The sequence below is a fragment of the Mobula hypostoma genome, chromosome 8 (genome assembly GCF_963921235.1).
Source record: "Mobula hypostoma chromosome 8, sMobHyp1.1, whole genome shotgun sequence".
NCBI lineage: Eukaryota > Metazoa > Chordata > Chondrichthyes > Myliobatiformes > Myliobatidae > Mobula > Mobula hypostoma.
In genome coordinates, this window is record NC_086104.1 from 128,317,003 (window position 1) to 128,335,068 (window position 18,066).

The 18,066-nt window shown below is 44.0% G+C and overlaps 1 protein-coding gene across 8 annotated transcripts in view; it reads right to left on the bottom strand.

The window, feature by feature from the left end:
* Nucleotides 1-18,066, bottom strand: part of LOC134350928 (dematin-like) — a 71,727-nt gene that overhangs the window by 44,334 nt on the left and 9,327 nt on the right. The window contains exon 1 of one of the 8 annotated variants that reach the window (XM_063056783.1): nucleotides 1,149-1,501. The exons of 3 other annotated variants lie outside the window; for them this stretch is intronic. The gene's annotated coding sequence lies outside the window, so the exon portion shown is untranslated. Of the gene's footprint in view, nucleotides 1-1,148; nucleotides 1,502-18,066 lie in introns of those variants that run through there. 4 more of the 8 variants (XM_063056782.1, XM_063056781.1, XM_063056776.1 and 1 more) reach the window with 4 other exon arrangements.

Below are 18,066 nucleotides of genomic sequence, written 5' to 3' on the forward strand. Positions count from 1 at the left end.
AAAATTCTTACAGCCTCCAGTCAGGATGTTTCTCTTGACTGAGCAGTCGATAACCAGAGGTCACAGTTTGAGAATAAGGGCCGGTCATTTCGGACTGAAATTTGAGTCTGAGCAAAATTCTGAGCAGAAATATCTTCACTCAGAATGTCAAATGACAGCTCCAGCTTCGATTTTGTATGCTACTCTGTCAAATCACTCCAAGTCACCTCGCATTTCTCAAACACGCAGAGTATAAGCTCAACCTGCACAATTCTTCCTCACAAGACCATCCCATCGTCCCAGAGAAACCTTGTGAACTTTTCTTCATTTCATCTATGAACACAGAACAGAAACAGGCCCTTCAGCCCATGATGAGCATGATACCAACTTAAACTAATCCCTTCCACATGCACACAATCCATATTCCTCCATCCCCTTCATATTCACGCCCCTAAGTAAAAGCCTCTTGGACATCACAATCTGATGTGCTTCCATTATCATCCCCGGCAGCAAATTCCAGGCACCCTACCACTTTCTTTGTTAAAAACTCATCCCACACGTTTTAAACTTTCCCCCTCTTGCCTTAAAGCTATGCTCTCTGGTATTCAACCCTTGGGGGGAAAAGTACTGGATGTTCACTCTATCTATGCATCTCATAATCATATAAACTTTTATTACGGTCTCCTCTCAGCCTCCAGAGAAACAACCCATTTATTCAACCTTTCCTTACAGTACATGCCCTCTAAACCAGGCAGTATTCTCTCCTTAGCCCCCACATTCTACCTGTAATGTAACTGCACATAGTACTCCCAGTTTTACATAGCTGCAATACGGTTTCCTGACTCTTATATAGGGCAAGCATGCTATACATCATCTTTACCAGTCTATCTCCATGCAGGGAGGTATGGACTAAGGAAAAGGAATTGTGACTTCTTTCCCTTTTGGGTTTGTCCAAACCACAACTGACCAAATGATGCTGAAGAGAAAAAAAAACACAGGGATGGGAATGGTGTTAATTAGCCTAATCTTTCAAAGAACTGTGCTGTAAATGGCTGTGATCATTCTGAGGCCCAGTCTCGGGGTCAGCAGGACAGCCAAACATGGGGTTCCTACACAGTTTTAAATAATCATTCAATAATTAGAAACATGCATAGTTTATAGATACTCACAGTTTATGTCCACTTCTTTAGATTGATTTGTTGCTAACTTTATACACCAACAGTACTGACCTCCTTGCAATTCTGGCTTGTCATCTCAAAAACACAAGTAAATGACATTGAGGAGTCACGTATGTTACAGACGTCAATCCATGGGGGGAAAAAAAGGTTACTGCATTAATTATTTCTGTTAGTAACTTGTACGAGGAATCCCCACCCTTACGAAGGGCCTTATCTGAGAAAAACAAGACTGCCTCCACCCTGGGCCTGCTGCTCACATCACCATAGCAACCGCACTCTCAGAGACCTGCATCTGCACGAGGATCTTGCTCGCAGGCTGCAGCTTCCTGAGGGACCTGCGATCAGTAGGAACCTCTCCTCTCGCCGCAAACAGTTTATCCAAATCAGCTAAAACAGCTGAAAGCATGTGTGACTGTTAAGCAGACAAAACAAAACAGCATCAATCAGAACCTGTATCACTGCGTGCATCACAGGAGCTGTGACCAAACCTCACATCCAGCGGCACAGGCTAGCGGGACCACTTTCCCCATCCAGACGCAGCTGTCTGCTGTGACTGGCTGGTTTCTACTTCAGCTGCCTCGAACGGAAAGTGCGCAGTGCCTGATAGAGCAAGGTGGATGGCTGGAGGCCTCCCTAGGCGTGCACTGAAACAGCTGTGCATTCCTGGCAACTCAAAACCTCCAGCACTTTCAGTTTTGATCTCCAGTGTTGACAGGTGGAGCAGGCTTTTGTTAGCAGCTTGATGACAAAATCTACAAGCCGGTCAGTTAACTCTTCCCAGCCTACAGCGGTCACATAACTAGAAGATTAAATCCAAGATCTGCTCTAATCCGAGGTGCAGATTCTAACTTCTCCGTTGTATCTGTGGAATTTATATTCAATTACTTCATTATTAATTTATTAATTTGTTTGAAGCAGCATCTTAAGTGATTTGAGAACTCACTGACAGCCTCTGTGGTCTGGTTAATCTTTAATTGCTGTGTAAGATGCCCCAGCACAAATTTCCATATCCTTCTATGGAAAGGTGAAAAAGAAGTGACGAGGGGTGAGTGTCAAAATGCTCATTCAAAGGCATTTCTTCTAAGGATCAAAGGTCAGAATTATAGGGCATTGGCATCTTTGCCGCAATTAAATATGGGTTCTTGAATGTTTGCAGAACTGGAGGAAATTTCCCAGTGATGGGGATTTACTCAGGACACAGTGTAGATCAGTTACCCAAGGCATAATGTAGACCGATAAGCACAGGTTCAGCAAGACACTGGAATATGGGGCAGCAGGTTGTCAAACGCTGAGTCAGAAGGCACAGAACAATAATATTTGATCCAAACAGGCGAGGCTCTTGGGAGGGTCTGACCCAACATTCCATAAGACTAGGAGCAGAATTAGGCCTTTAGGCCCATCGAGTTTTCTCCGCCATTTAATCATGGCTGATCCAGTTTTCCCCTCAGCCCCAGACTCCTGCCTTCTCCCCATGTCCCTTCCTGCCCTGACCAGTCAAGAATCTGTCAACCTCTACCTTAAAAGTACACAAAGGCTTGGCCTGTGGGAAAGAATTCCACAGATGCACCACTCTCTGGCTAAAGAAATTCCTCATCTCCGTTCTAAAAGGATGCTCCTCTATTCTGAGTCTGTATCCTCTGGTCTTAGACTCTCCCACCATAGGAAACATCCTCTCCACATCCACTCTATCAAGACCTTTCACCATTTGATAGGGTTCAATGGGATCACCCCTCATTCTTCTGAATTCTAGTGAATACAGGCCCAGAGCCATCAAAACCTCTTCACCATTCAATCCTGGAATAAGTTTCATGAACCTCCTTTGAACCCTCTCCAATGTCAGCACATCCTTTCTAAGATAAGCGGCCCAAAACTGCTCAAAGTACTCCAAGTGAGGCCTCAGTGGTGCTTTATAAAGTTTCAATGTTACATTCTTGCTTTTATATCTTAGTCCTCTTGAAATGAATGCTAACATTGCCATTTCACCACAGACTCAACCTTTAAATTAACCTTCAGGGAATCCTGCACAAGGACTCCTAAGTCCCTTTGCATTTCAGGTTTTTTGATGCTTTCTCTCCATTTAGAAAATAGTCAACCCTTTCATTTCTTCTAACAAAGTACATGACCATAAACTTCCCAATACTGTATTCCATCTCCCATTTCTTTGCCCATTCTCATAATCTAAATCCTTCTGTAGCTTCTACTTCCTCAAAACTACCTGCCCCTCCACACATCTTCATATCATCTGCAAACTTTGGAACAAAGTTATCAATTCCATCATTTAAATCATTGACATATAATGTAAAAAGAATCAGTCCCACACAGACCCCTGTGGAACTCCATTCGTCACTAGCAGCCAGTTAGAAAAGGCTCCCTTTATTCCCACTCTTTGCCTCCTGCCAATCAGCCACTGCTTTATCCATGCTAGAATCTTTCCTGTAACACCATGGGCTCATAGCTTGTTAAGTAGCCGCCTGTATGGCACCTTGTCAAAGGCCTTCGGAAAATCAAAGTACACAACATCAACCGATTCTCCTTTGTCTATCCTGTTTGTTATTTCTTCAAAGAATTCCAGCAGATTTGTCAGGGACATTTTCCCTTGAAGAAACCATGCATACTTATTCAATTTACCTGCTGTTTCATTGTCCCCCATTACTACCTCTCCAGAATCATTTTCCAGCGGTCTGATATCCACTCTTGCCTCTCTTTTACATTTTATGTATCTAAAGAAACTTTCCGTATCCTCTTTAATATTTTTGGCTAGTGTATTTTTGTATTCCATCTTTACTTTCTTAATGACTTTTTTAGTTGCTTTCTGTTTGTTTTTAAAAGCTTCCTAATCCTCTAACTTCCCACTAATCTTTGCTCTATTATATGCCCTCTCTTTGGCTTTAACTTGTCTTGTTAGTCATGGTTGCGTCATCTTTTCTTTAGAATACTTCTTCCTCATTGGGATGTATATATCCTGTGCTATCTGAATTGCTTCCAGAAATTCCAGCCATTGCTACCGCCATCATCCCTGCCCGTGTTCTTTTCCAATCAATTCTGGCCAACTCCTCTCCAATGCATCTGTAATTCCCTTTGTTCCACTGTAATACTGACACATCTGACTTCAGCTTCTTCCTTCTCACATTTCAGGGTGAATTCGATCATATTATGATCACTGTGCCCTAAGGGTTCTTTAACCTTCAGTTCGCTAATCAATTCCAGTTCATTACACAACACCCAGTCCAGAAATAGCTCATCAGCCATCTTGTAGGCACTCTAAAAATTCCCCCTCCTGTAATCCAGCACCAACCTGATTTTCCCAATCTATCTGCATATTGAAGTCCCCCATGACTATTGTAATAATGCCTTTATGGTGTGCATTTTCTACCTCCCGTTTTAATTTGTAAGCCACGTCCTTACTACTCTTTGGGGGTCTGTATACAATTCCATCAGGGTATCTTTTTACCCTGTAGTTCCTTAGCTCTATCCACAATGATTCAACACCTTCTGACCCTATATCACTTCTTTCTAATGACTTGATTTCATTTTTTAACCAACAGATCAGCGCACGCACCCCCCCTCCCCCCCGCTTTTCTGCTTGTCCTTTCAATACAATGTGTATCCTTGGACATTACGCTCCCAGCTATAATCTTTCAGCCATGATTCAGTGATGCTTACAACATCATACCTGCCAATCTGCAACTGTGCTGCAAGTTCACCTACCTTATTCCGTGCACCATGCGCATTCAGATACAACCCCTTCAGTCCTGTATTCACCCTTTACGATTTTGTCACACCATGCTCAACCTTTTGATTCCTAACTTTGTCTGATGTCTTACCAACATCTGCCCCCACCTCTCCACTCTCTGTTCTGGCATTCTGGTTCCCATTCCCCTGCAACTCTAGTTTGACCCCCACCATGCAGCATTAACAATCCTTCCCGCTAGGATATTAGTCTCCCTCAGTTCAAGTGCAAACTATCCCTTCTGTACAGGTCTCACCTTCCCTAGAAGAGAACCCAATGATCCAAAAATCTAATGCCCTCCCTCCTACACCAACTCCTTAGCCACACTAGCAGGTGTCATGGGCAGCAATCCCGAGATCACAACCCTGGAGGTCCTGCCCTTTAACTTAGCACCTAACTCCCTGAACTGCCTATGCAGAACCTCTTCACTCATCCTACTCATGTCATTGGTACCTACAAGGGCCATGAACTCCAGCTGTTCACCCTCCCACTTAAGAATGATGAGGACAATCCGAGATATCTTGGACCCTGGCACCTGAGAGGCAATATACCGTCTTATTCTCGCCCACAGAACCCCTAACTAATGTATGCCCTATCACCACAGAGTGCCTCTTCTTCACCCATCGCTTCTGAGTCACAGAAGCAGACTCAGTGCCAGAGACCTGACCACTGTGACTATCCTTTGATAGGTCAACCTCCTCCAAACCCCCGACAGTATCCAAAGTGATATACCTGCTGTTAAGGAGGATGGCCACAAAGGTACTCTGCACTGGTTCCTTAACACCGTTCCCCTTCCTGACTGTCACCCAGTTTCCTCTGTCCTGCACCTTGGGTGTAACTACCTCTCTATATGTCCTATCTACTCAGACTCTTCAGCCTGCCGAATGATCCAGAGTTCATCCAACTCCAGCTCCAACTCCTTAATGCGGATCGTTAGAAGCTGCAGCTGGATGCACTTCTTGCAGTTGTAGTTGTCAGGGATACTGGAGGTCTCCCGGCCTTCCCACATCCCACAAGAGGAGCATTGCACTATCCTGCCTGTCATCTCTGCCCAGATGAGCAGATATAAAGAAAAGGAACAAACTTCAGCTGTTCTTTCCTTTGCTTTCTCTGAGTGCAGCCTCTCTTCACTGAAGCCTTGAGAAGCTAAAGCCTTAAGATCACCACTACGACTATGTCCACTTAGACAATGGCCCATTCTTCCCTTGGTAATTATTTTTCTTTTGCAAATATTTATCTGATTAGTTTTGAAAATATTTTGAATTTGTTTCCACATCTCTTTGATGCTGAAATCTCTATGAAATGCTAAAACATGGTGGAACAGTACTTCTCTGACAAATTCATGATCTCAGGGCAGCTCAGAAACCCTGGAATTGGGAACGTCTTCTAGAAAGGTTCGACTACGGGAAGTAGAGAGGGACCTCCCCGCAGTCTGCCGCTGAGAAGGTTGTTGCCCCCTTCTCATTGTCCAAGGAATTGTTGTGTACTGAAGGCCAAGTGGATATGACCTTCACAGCACAACAAATCCCCGTGGTAGCTCAGCAGCTCAACCCTCAGCAACAGTCTTGTTGACTCACAAAACTGACTGTGGAGCATCTCCTTCAAATGTACTCACCCTCAGAAATGACACATTACCAATGTTCCCTCTAAGGTGTGTGCAACATGCACATCTTTTGCTACGAGCGCACAAAAGGAATTTAAACTGCGCACAGGAGGTTGTCACCCTCTACTTCATTGGCATGTAAAGTACATTTCACGATTGTACTGAGGACTGATTTCTTTTCCAGTTCCTGATGCAGACAGTGTTGACAACATGGAGTTTGTGATGATTTGTCTGCAGATTTTAGAACTGGCTTCTTTATACTGTTTTTCATTGAAGAAATTATTCAGTGTGCACATGTTGTCATCATTGAGCAAAAAGTTGCACAGCACAAGATTTTTGCGCACACTGGTCATTACAAATTAGATGGAACATTGCACATTATCGACAGATCTAACCAACTGGAAATCCAGACCCCGTGCAGACTGGGATTCAGAAAGGCAGAGGCATTGCTCCAGCCCTCCTCTGATCTTCTCTTCTGCAAAATGGAATTTCACACCCATAAGCTTCCGGTTGAAAGGAATAATGCGCAGGAGAAGCAGGAACGTGCTTGTCTTTTATCAACAGTTTTCCAGAGCCAACCTCACCCCATTCTCAGTCACTGAACTATAGTGGACTATTGACTCTGTATATACACACACGCACGCAATGAGACCAAGTCCCACGTTCCTACTGACTGCTTCTCTGAAGTGCACTGACAGATGTGCCTCACAGTAAACCAGCCCCCAATGACAACCCCATAATATGACAATCAAGCTTCACACTGACACACATCAATAGTGATCATTTTCCATTTCTAGGAAGCCAGCTTTCAGCAAAGGTAGATACTGATGATAAATTCTCCATCACCTCCCATGTGCTTCAGGGGCTGGGTAGCACCTCAAAACAATGCTTCTACAAACTGCTTCCAATCAGTATAGAACAGGAACAGACTCTTCAACCCACAACGTTATGCCAAACTAATGACACCTCATCACTTCTGCTTGCCCCATATTCCTCCATTCTCTGCACAAGCATGCACCTGACTCAGAGATTTTAAAATGCTTCTTTCGTATCTGCCTCCACCACCATCCTCGGCAGTGCATTCCAGGAACCTACCACTCTCTTGCAAAGAAACCTGACCTATACATATCTTTTCAATTTTCCCCTCTCACGTCACATGCATGCCCTCTAATATTAGGCAACTCGACCCTGGGCAAAAGATACCAGCTGCCTACCGTATTTATGTCTCTCATAATGTCATAAACCTGTCAGGTCTCCCATCAGCCTCTGCTATTCAAGAGAAAACAACTCATATGTTTAACCTCCCCTTATGGCAGCATCTTGGTAAACCACTTCTGCACCCTCTCCAAAGCTTCCACATCCTTCCTGTAATGGAGTGACCTATCACCTTATGCAGACACCTTCGATGGTTAGAGTTTCTGGGAGCAATTCAAAAGATGCAGGATAGATATATCCCAAAGATGAAGAAACAGTCAAAAGGGGGGATGAAGCAACTGTGGCTGATGAGGGAAGTCAAAGACAGCATAAAAGCAAAAGAGAGGGCAAAAAATTTGTGGGAAGTTAGAGGATTGTTAAGCTTTTAAAGAACAACAGAAGGCAACTAAAAAGCCATAAGGAGAGAAAAGATGAACTATGAAGCTAAGCTAGCAAATAATATAAAAGAGGATATCAAAACTTTTTTCATATGCTCTATATGGAGGCAAGAGTGGATATTGGACTACTGGAAAATGATGCTGGAGAAGTAGTAATGGGGCACAAAGAAATAGCAGATGAACATAAAAAGTATTTTGCATCAGTCTTCACTGTGGAAGATACTAGAAGAAATTCAAGAGTGTCAGGGGGGCAGAAATGAGTGTAGTTGCTATTACTAAAGAGAAGCTGAAAGGTCTGAAGGTGGATAAGTCACATGCACCAGATGGACTACACCCCAGAGTTCTGAAAGGGGTGGCTGAAGAGATTGTGGAGGCATTAGTAATGATCTGTCTGGAACCACCAGATTCTGGATTGTTTCTGGAGGACCAGAGAAATCCAAATGTCACTCCACTCTTTAAGAAGGGAGGGAGGCAGAAGAAAGGATACTATAGGCCTGTTAGTCTGTTCTCGGTGGTTGGGAAGATTTTGGAGTCGATTGTTAAGAATGTGGTTTCAGGATACTTGGAGGCACATGATAAAATAGGCCAAACTCAGCATGGTTTCCTTAAGGGGAAATTTTGTCTGACAAACCTGTTGGAATTCTTTGAGGAAATAATAAGCAGGATAGACAAAGGAGTGTCAGTAGTTGGATTTCCAGATGCCTTTGACAAGGCACCATACATGAGACTGCTAAGTAAGATACGAACCCGTGGTATTACAGGAACAATAATAGAATGGATGGAAGACTGGCTGACTGGCAAAAGACAAAGTGTGTAAGTAAAGGGGGCCTATTCTGGTTCACTGCTGGTGACGTGGTGTTCTGCAAGGGTCAGTGTTGGGACCGCTTCTTTTCACTTTATACGTCAAAGATTTGAATGATGGAGTTGATAGCTTTGTAGCCAGGTTTGCAGCAGATAAAAGAAGATAGGTGGAGGGGCAGGTGTGTTGAGGAAGCAGGGAGTCTTCAGAAGGACTTAGACAGATTGGGAGAATGGAGAAAGTGGTAAGTGAAATACAGTGTAGGAAAGTGTATGGTCATGCACTTTCATAGAAAGAATAAATGCTTAGACTATTTTCTAAATGGGGAGAAAATTCAAAAATCAGAGGTGCAAAGGGATTTGGGAGACCTTTTGCAGGATTGCCTAAAGGTTAACTTGCAAGCTGGTAAGGAAGGCAAATGCAATATTATCATTCATTTCAAGAAAACTAGAATATGAAAGCAAAGATGTAATGCTGAGGCCTTATAAGGCACTGATCAGATGGCACTTGGAGTATTGTGAGCAGTTTTGGGCCCCTTCTCTAAGAAAAGGTGTGCTGGCATTGGAAAGGTCTAGAAGAGGTTCATAAGAAATATTCTTGAAATGAAAGGGTAAGCGTTTGAGGAGCATTTGATGGCTCTGGGCCTATACTCGCTGGAGTTTTGAAGATTGGAGGGGGGAAATCTCATCAAATATTGAAAGGACTAGATAGAGTGGATGTAGAGAGGATTGTATCCTCCAGTGGGTGAGTCTAGGACCAGAGGCCACAGCATCAGAATAGAGGGACGTCCATTTGGAAAAGAGATAAGGAGGCCAAGTCATTGGATATATTTAAAGTGGAGGTTGATAGGTTCTTGATTAATCAGGGCATCATAGGTTATGGGGAGAAGGCAGAAGAATGGGGTTGAGAGAATAATAAATCAGCAATGATAGAATGGCAGCACAGACTCTATGGGCTGAATGGCCTAATTCTATAAGGTCCTGTCATTAACTGTGTGCTTTCCATTTAAGTTTTATCTCCCAAAGGGCAACACCTCACATTTGGCCAAATTAAAGTCCATCTGCTATTTTTCTCCACTCAAATCTGCAATTGATCTATATCCCACTGTGTCTTTTAGCAACTTTCTACACCATTAACAGTGCCATCTTTGTATTATCTGCATAATTAATGATCTATTCACATACATTTCCATCGGTTTTTAATACATATACACACAGAAACATACAAAGGTTCTCGATAGATGCCTGAAGAATAGCACTGGTGTGATCTCCTGCCAGAACAAGTCCCATCAATCATTACCTCTGCAACGCACACAGAATGCTGGGTGAACTCAGCAGGTCAGGCAGCATCTATGGAAATACGTAAACAACTGACGTTTTGGGCTGAGACTCTTCTTCATTACTCTCCGTTATCCATGAGGGTGCTAATTCTGAATCCACACTGTCAAGTCATTGTTGATCCCATGCATCTTAATCTTCTGGATGAGTTTCTCATGTAAGAACCTATGTTCACTTAGAAAGGTAAGGTCTCGCTAGGAGTCAGCATGGTTTTGTGCAGGAGAGATCATGCCTCATAGATCAGATAGGTTTGTTTTAAAGAGAAAAGCTGCTGATTTGAGGCAAATTAGGGTGGATAAATCCCCAGGGACCGGCAAGGTGTTCCCTCGGACTTTGTGGGAGGCTAGCGCAGAAATTGCAGGGCGCCCAGCAGTAATATTTAAAATGTCCTTAGCCAAGTGTGAGACACCGCAGAATTGGAGGATAGCTGATGATGTTCCATTGTTTAAGGTAGTCTCTAAGAATAAGCCAGGAAATTATAGGCCAGGGAGTCGGACATCAGTAGTGGATAAGTTATTGGAAAGTATTCTAAGGGACTAGATATACAAGTCTTTAGAGAGACAGGAGCTGATAAGCAATAGTGAACATGTGTGGTAGATCATGTCTCACCAATCTTATACAGGTTTCCGAGGAAGTTACCAGAAAACTTGATGAAGGAAAGGCAGTGGATTGATGTTGTCTACATGGACTTTAGCAAGACCTTTAACGAGGGAGGTGACATGGGAGATTGATCAAGAAGTTTCAGTCACTTATCATTCAGGATGAGATAGTATATCGGATTAGATATTGTCTTTGCAGGATAAGCCGGAGTGGTAGTGGATGGTTGCCTCTCTGACTGGAAGCCAGTGACTAGTGGAGTACCACAGGGACTGGTGCTGGATCCATTGTTGTTTGTCATCTATATCAAAGAACTGGATGCTAAAACTGGATCAGCAAATTTGTGGATGACACCAAGATTTTGGGCGTAGTGGACAGTGAGGAAGGCTATCTAAGATTGCAGCAGGATCTGGACTAGCGGAAAATGAGCTGAAAATGGGCAGATGGAATTTAATGCAGACAAGTGTGAGGTGTTGCACTTTGGGAGGACTGGCCAGGGTAGGACTTGCACAGTGAGCAGTAGGACACTGAGGAATGCAGCAGAACAGAAGGATCCAGGAATACAGATCCATAATTCCTTGGAAGTGGTAGATGGGGTCATAAAAGGAGCTTTTGGCACATTGGCCTTTATCCATCAAATTACCCAGTACAGGAGTTGGGATGTTATGTTGAAGTTGTATAAGGCATTGGTGAAGCCTAATTTGGAGTAGTGTGTGCAGTTATGGTGACCTACCTACAGAAAAGATGTCAATGAGATTGAAGGAGTGCAGAAAAGATATACAAGGATGTTGCTGGGACGAGGACTTGAGTTATAGGGAAAGGTTGAATTGGTTTGGACTTTATTCCCTAGAATGTAGGAGAATGAGGGGAGATTTGATAGAGGTATATAGAATTATGAGGAGTACAGACAGAGTAAATACAAGCAGGCATTTTCCACTGAGGTTGGGTGAGACAAGAAATAAAGGTCATGGGTTAATAATGAAAGATGAAATGCTTAAGGGAAAATGGGGGAGAATTTCTTCATTCTGAGGGCAGTGAGGGTCTGGAACCAGCTGCCAGCAGAAGTGGTGGATACAGGTTCGATTTCAACATTTAAGAGGAAGTTGGGTAGGTACATGAATGAGAGGAGTATGAGGACTATCCTTCAGGTGCAAGTCGATGGGATTAGATAGATTAATAGTTCAGCATGGACTAGATGGGCCAAACCGCCTATTTCAGTACAGTAGTGTTCAATGACTCTATAAAGAAGGTGGTGTGGTAGACATGGCTTCCTTGGACTTCAGTAAGACTTCTTACCAAGTCCCACATGGTAGGTTGGTCAGAAGGTAAAAGTACATGGAATCCAAGGCATGTTGGCAAACTGAATCCAATATTGGTCTTGCAATAGGAGACAGAGGGAAGTGGTGGATAGGGTGTTTCTCAGATTGGAAATTTGTAACCAGTGGTATACTGCAGGGATCAGTACTGCGACCACTGTTCTTTACAATATACTGTACATACTGTACAATATATTCAGATTTGGATGAGAATTTAGTAGTCTGATAATCAAGTTTGCAGACAACACAAAAATTGACTCATGAACATTGAAGAAATTGCCTTTGGATACATTGGGACACAGATCAGCTGAAAAATTTGGCAGATGGATTTTAATCCAAGCAAGTGTGAGGTAATGCACTTTGGGACATCAAATTCTGGCAGGATACAGAGTAAATGGCAGGGAACGTCAGGGTGTGACGTACAGAGATACTAAGTAATTTATTGTCATATACACCAGGGTGTAATGAAATTTATGTGAAGCTCACAGAGTAAACAGTGTATATGGTCATAAAAATACAATAATAAATAAGTGAGGGAGCGCAAAGTGAGCACTAAATAAATAAACGGTGCAAAGTAAGGGAGGAAATGACAAATCTGCCACAGTAGAAGTTTGAGGAATTCTCGTGAACAATCTGAATCTTCTCAGCCACATTAAGAAGGTACAGACGCTGTTGAAGGCAGCACTTGGAACACTGGCCTTCATAGGCTGGGGTATTCAATACAAGAATCATGCTGCAGCTGTACAACACATTTGGAGTACTATCAAGCAACGCACATCAAAGTTGCTGGTGAACGCAGCAGGCCAGGCAGCATCTCTAGGAAGAGGTACAGTCGACGTTTCGGGCCGAGACCCTTCGTCAGGACTAACTGAAAGAAGAGCTAGTAAGAGATTTGAAAGTGGGAGGGGGAGGGGGAGATACAAAATGATAAGAGAAGTCAGGAGGAGGAGGGATGGAGCCAAGAGCTGGACAGTTGATTGGCAAAGGGGATATGAGAGGATTATGGGACAGGAAGTCCGGGGAGAAGGAAAAGGGGGAGGGAGAGGAACCAGGAGATGGGCAAGGGGTATAGCCAGAGGGACAGAGGGAGAAAAAGGAGAGTGAGAGAAAGAATGTGTGTATAAAAATAAATAACGGATGGGGTACGAGTCGGAGGTGGAGCATTAGCGGAAGTTAGAGAAGTCAATGTTCATGCCATCAGGTTGGAGGCTACCCAGACGGAATATAAGGTGTTATTCCTCCAACCTGAATGTGGCTTCATCTTTATAGTAGAGGAGGCCGTGGATAGACATGTCAGAATGGGAACGGGAATAGGATGTAGAATTAAAATGTGTGGCCACTGGGAGATCCTGCTTTCTCTGGCGGACAGAGCGTAGGTGTTCAGCAAAACGGTCTCCCAGTCTGTGTCGGGTCTCGCCAATATATAGAAGGCCACATTGGGAGCACTGGACGCAGTATATCACCCCAGCCGACTCACAGGTGAAGTGTCGCCTCACCTGGAAGGACTGTCTGGGGCCCTGAATGGTGGTAAGGGAGGAAGTGTAAGGGCATGTGTAGCACTTGTTCCGCTTACACGGATAAGTGCCAGGAGGGAGATCAGTGGGGAGGGATGGGGGGGACGAATGGACAAGGGAGTCGCGTAGGGAGCGATCCCTGCGGAATGTGGGGGGGGGGAGGGAAAGATGTGCTTAGTGGTGGGATCCCGTTGGAGGTGGCGGAAGTTACGGAGAATAATATGTTGGACCCAGAGGCTGGTGGGGTGGTAGGTGAGGACCAGGGGAACCCTATTCCTAGTGGGGTGGTGGGAGGATGGAGTGAGAGCAGATGTGCATGAAGTGGGGGAGATGCGTTTGAGAGCAGAGTTGATGGTGGAGGAAGGAAAGCCCCTTTCTTTAAAAAAGGAGGACATCTTCCTCGTCCTGGAATGAAAAGCCTCATCCTGAGAGCAGATGCGGCGGAGACGGAGGAATTGCGAGAAGGGGATGGCGTTTTTGCAAGAGACAGGGTGAGAAGAGGAATAGTCCAGATAGCTGTGAGAGTCAGTAGGCTTATAGTAGACATCAGTGGATAAGCTGTCTCCAGAGATAGAGACAGAAGGATCTAGAAAGGGGAGGGAGGTGTCAGAAATGGACCAGGTAAACTTGAGGGCAGGGTTAAAGTTGGAGGCAAAATTAATAAAGTCAACGAGCTCAGCATGCGTGCAGGAAGCAGTGCCAATGCAGTCGTCGATGTAGCGAAGGAAAAGTGGGGCAACACACATCAAAGTTGCTGGTGAACGCAGCAGGCCAGGCAGCATCTCTAGGAAGAGGTACAGTTGACGTTTCAGGCCAAGACCCTTCGTCAGGACTAACTGAAGGAAGAGTTAGTAAGAGATTTGAAAGTGGGAGGGGGAGGGAGAGTACTATGGAATACTATGTACAGTTCTTAGTCATAGTTATACTTTATTGATCCCGGGGGAAATTGGTTTTCGTTACAGTTGCACCATAAATAATAAATAGTAATAAAACCATAAATAGTTAAATAATAATATGTAAATTGTGCCAGGAAATAAGTCCAGGACCAGCCTATTGGCTCAGGGTGTCTGACCTTCCAAGGGAGGAGTTGTAAAGTTTGATGGCCACAGGCAGGAATGACTTCCTATGACGCTCTGTGTTGCATCTCAGGAGGATGAGAGAGAGTGCAGAATCTCAGCAGAATGTCACTGGGAATGGAGTTATAAGGAAATATTAGATAGGCTGGGTTTATCCTCATGGGAATGCGGGTGATCGGATAGGTTGTGTTTATTCTCATGGGAGTCTAGGTGATTGGATAGGTCAGGTTTATTCTCATTGGAATGTATGTGAATGGATAGGTTGGGTTTATCCTCATGGGAGTCTAGCTGATTGGAATGGCTAGGTTTATTCTCATGGGAATGTAGGTTATTGGATAGGTTGGGTGCATCCTCATGGGAATGTGGGCGATCGGATAGGTTGGGTTTATTCTCATGGGAAGGTAGGCGATTGGATAGGTCAGGTTTATCCTCATGGGAATGTAGGTGATTGGATAGGTTGGGTTTATTCTCATGGGAATGTGGGTGATTGGATAGGTTGGGTTTATTCTCATGGGAATGTAGGTTATTGGATAGGTCAGGTTTATCCTCATGGGAGTGTAGGAGACTGGACAGGTTGGGTTTATTCTCATGGGAGTCTTGGTGATTGGATTGGCTAGGTTTATTCTCATGGGAATGTAGGCAATCGGATAGATTGGGTTTATCCTCATGGGAGTCTAGGTGATTGGATAGGTGGGGTTTATCCTCATGGGAATGTAGGTGACTGAGGGGTAATCTTAGAAGTCTATAAAATTATGTGGAGCATAGATAGGATAAATAGTCAGAGTCCGTTTCCTGTAGCAGAATTTGGGGGCACAGGTTTAAGGTAAGAGGAGAAAAACTTGAAGGAGGTCTGAGGTGTTAGTTTTTCCACACAGAGGGTAGTATATATCTGGAATGAGCTGCCAGAGGAGGTGGTAAAGACAGATACAAGTTTGTTTAAAAGGTGTTTTTTGCAAGGGCTTCGGTAGGGAAGCTGTAGAACGACAGGCAAATGAGATTAGTGTTGGACAGGCATCATGGTTGGGATGGACAAGGTGAGCTGAAGGGTGTGTTCTGTGCTATATGATTCTATGACTCTATTACCTTAGACACAGATCTCAGAACAGCACAGCCCATGACATCTGCACCAAGCACAATGCCTAATTGAACTAGATTGCTTTTGCCTGTACATGATCCATATTCTTTCATTCTCTGCATTATTTATTTATTTATTGTATTAGAGATACAGCACAAAACAGGCCCTTCCAGCTCAATGAGCCATGCTCCCCAGCAACCTAATTTAATCCTATTTTGTCCTAGCCTAATCAAGGTCCCATGACCAATTAACCTACTAACCAGTATGTTTTTGGACTGTGGGAGGAAACCAGAACACCCAGAGGAAACCCTCCTGGTCATGGGGAGAACATAGAAATGCCTTACAGATGGCACTGGAATTAAACTCCAAATTCTGATGTCCTGAGCATTAACAGCATTGCACTAGCCGCTACATTAGTTGCGCCTCATATATGTGTCCTGTCAAAGGACACGTACATGGGACGCAACTGTAGTGTCAACTGTACTTTCCTCCATAGACACTGCCTGGCCTGCTGAGTTCCTCCAGCATTTTGTGTGTGTTGCTTAGATTTCCAGCATCTGCAGATTTTCCCTTGTTCGGGCATATTTGTGCGTTTATCTAACAGCCTCTTAAATGCCAATCTGATAATGTAATTTTCACAATTATACATCAGTAATGATCATTCTGATTCTGATCCGCTTCCACCACCACCTGGCAGCATGCTTCAGACGCTTACCGCTCTCCGGGTTAAAAAACAAACTTGTCCCGTACATCTCCTTCAAATGTTCCCCCCCCCCCACCTTAAATCATATCTTCTCAAATTTATCATTTCTATCCTGGTTTAAAGATTATGGCAGACTACCCTATCTATGCTTTTACAATTTTACAAACACCTATGAGGTCTCCCCTGAGCCTCTGATGCCTCAGGTCCAGCCAGCATCCTGGTGAACCTCCTCTGCACCCTCTCCAAAGCCTCAACATATCACACACACAATTACTCCAAGTATGACCTAACCCATAAGATTGTCTTCAATGGATTCTAACAGTTTCCACTTGAAGCCATTTTTCCTTGCTCTACTAGAACCATTCATGATTTTGAACACTTTTGTTAGAACTGTCCTTATGCTGGGGATTGGGCATACTTTGCTGCTTCATGTGCATTAAGATAATGGTTGAACAATATCGACCACTCTTCCCCTTCCTATCCTCAAATCTCCTGCTTCCTAGGTGACTCTCAACATCCAGGTCAGTGCTGGTCCTGCACTATTGGACCATGGTAGCTCCAGTTCAACCTGAACTGCTCCACTCCAAATGACCATTCCCTGCACATATTCCCACAGGCCAGCACTTTTAATTCATTGCTGATCAGGCTGCAATTAAATGTCCTTGAGAAGGTGGGGTGGACTATCAGCTTTTATGGCTGCGGTCATTCTGATGCCATTGCTGTCATAGCAGTGTTGGTTAAAGAGTTCCAGGATTTCGACTCAGCAGTAATGATTAGACAGTCTGAGATCCTGGTTGTCGACTCCTGTGGTCTGGCATGTTTTAAATATATAGTACAAATCTGTTCTTGTTAACTAATAAAGGCTCCAACTGAGGTAAAGATCCAACTGAGATCTATAGTTAACTAAAATCTGTATTCATCTGTAGCTGATTAACCTGCCAGTGCATATTTTTATGATCTCAACCAACACTGTTTCCAACCTATGGAAAGGTCAGGCTACTGGTGGGTTCTCTGAACCTTTACGTGACCTGGGCAGTGTCTGTGCTTGAAAAGAATAATTCTCCTGCCAGGAGGAAGATGATCGAGGTCCTGATTTCCTGTAGTCTCTGTTCCCTGCAACATCAGGTCCAAGGATATGCTGAGTTTCAACCTGCAATTCCAGTTCAGGACAAGAACCCAGCAGACTGAGGTGTTCCCACCACCAGCTGCCCTTGCCCTGCTAGGTCAGAGATGTTGAGTTTGGGGCATGCTGTCAAAATGCATTTTGGTAAAAGGAACAATAGTGCGGACTATTATCTAAATGAGGAGAAGGTTCAAACATCAAAGGTGCAAAGGGACTTAGGAGTCTTCATGCAAGACTCCCAGAAGGTCGATTTACAGATTGAGTCTGTGGTAAAGAAGGCAAATGTAATGTCGGCATTTATTTCAAGGAGAATAGAACAGATAATGTTGAGCCTTTATAAGACACTAGTCAACAATTTTGGGCCCCGTATCTCAGAAAGGATGTGTTGTCATTGAAAAGAGTCCAGAGGAAGTTCACGAGGATGATTCTGGGAATGAAGGGGTT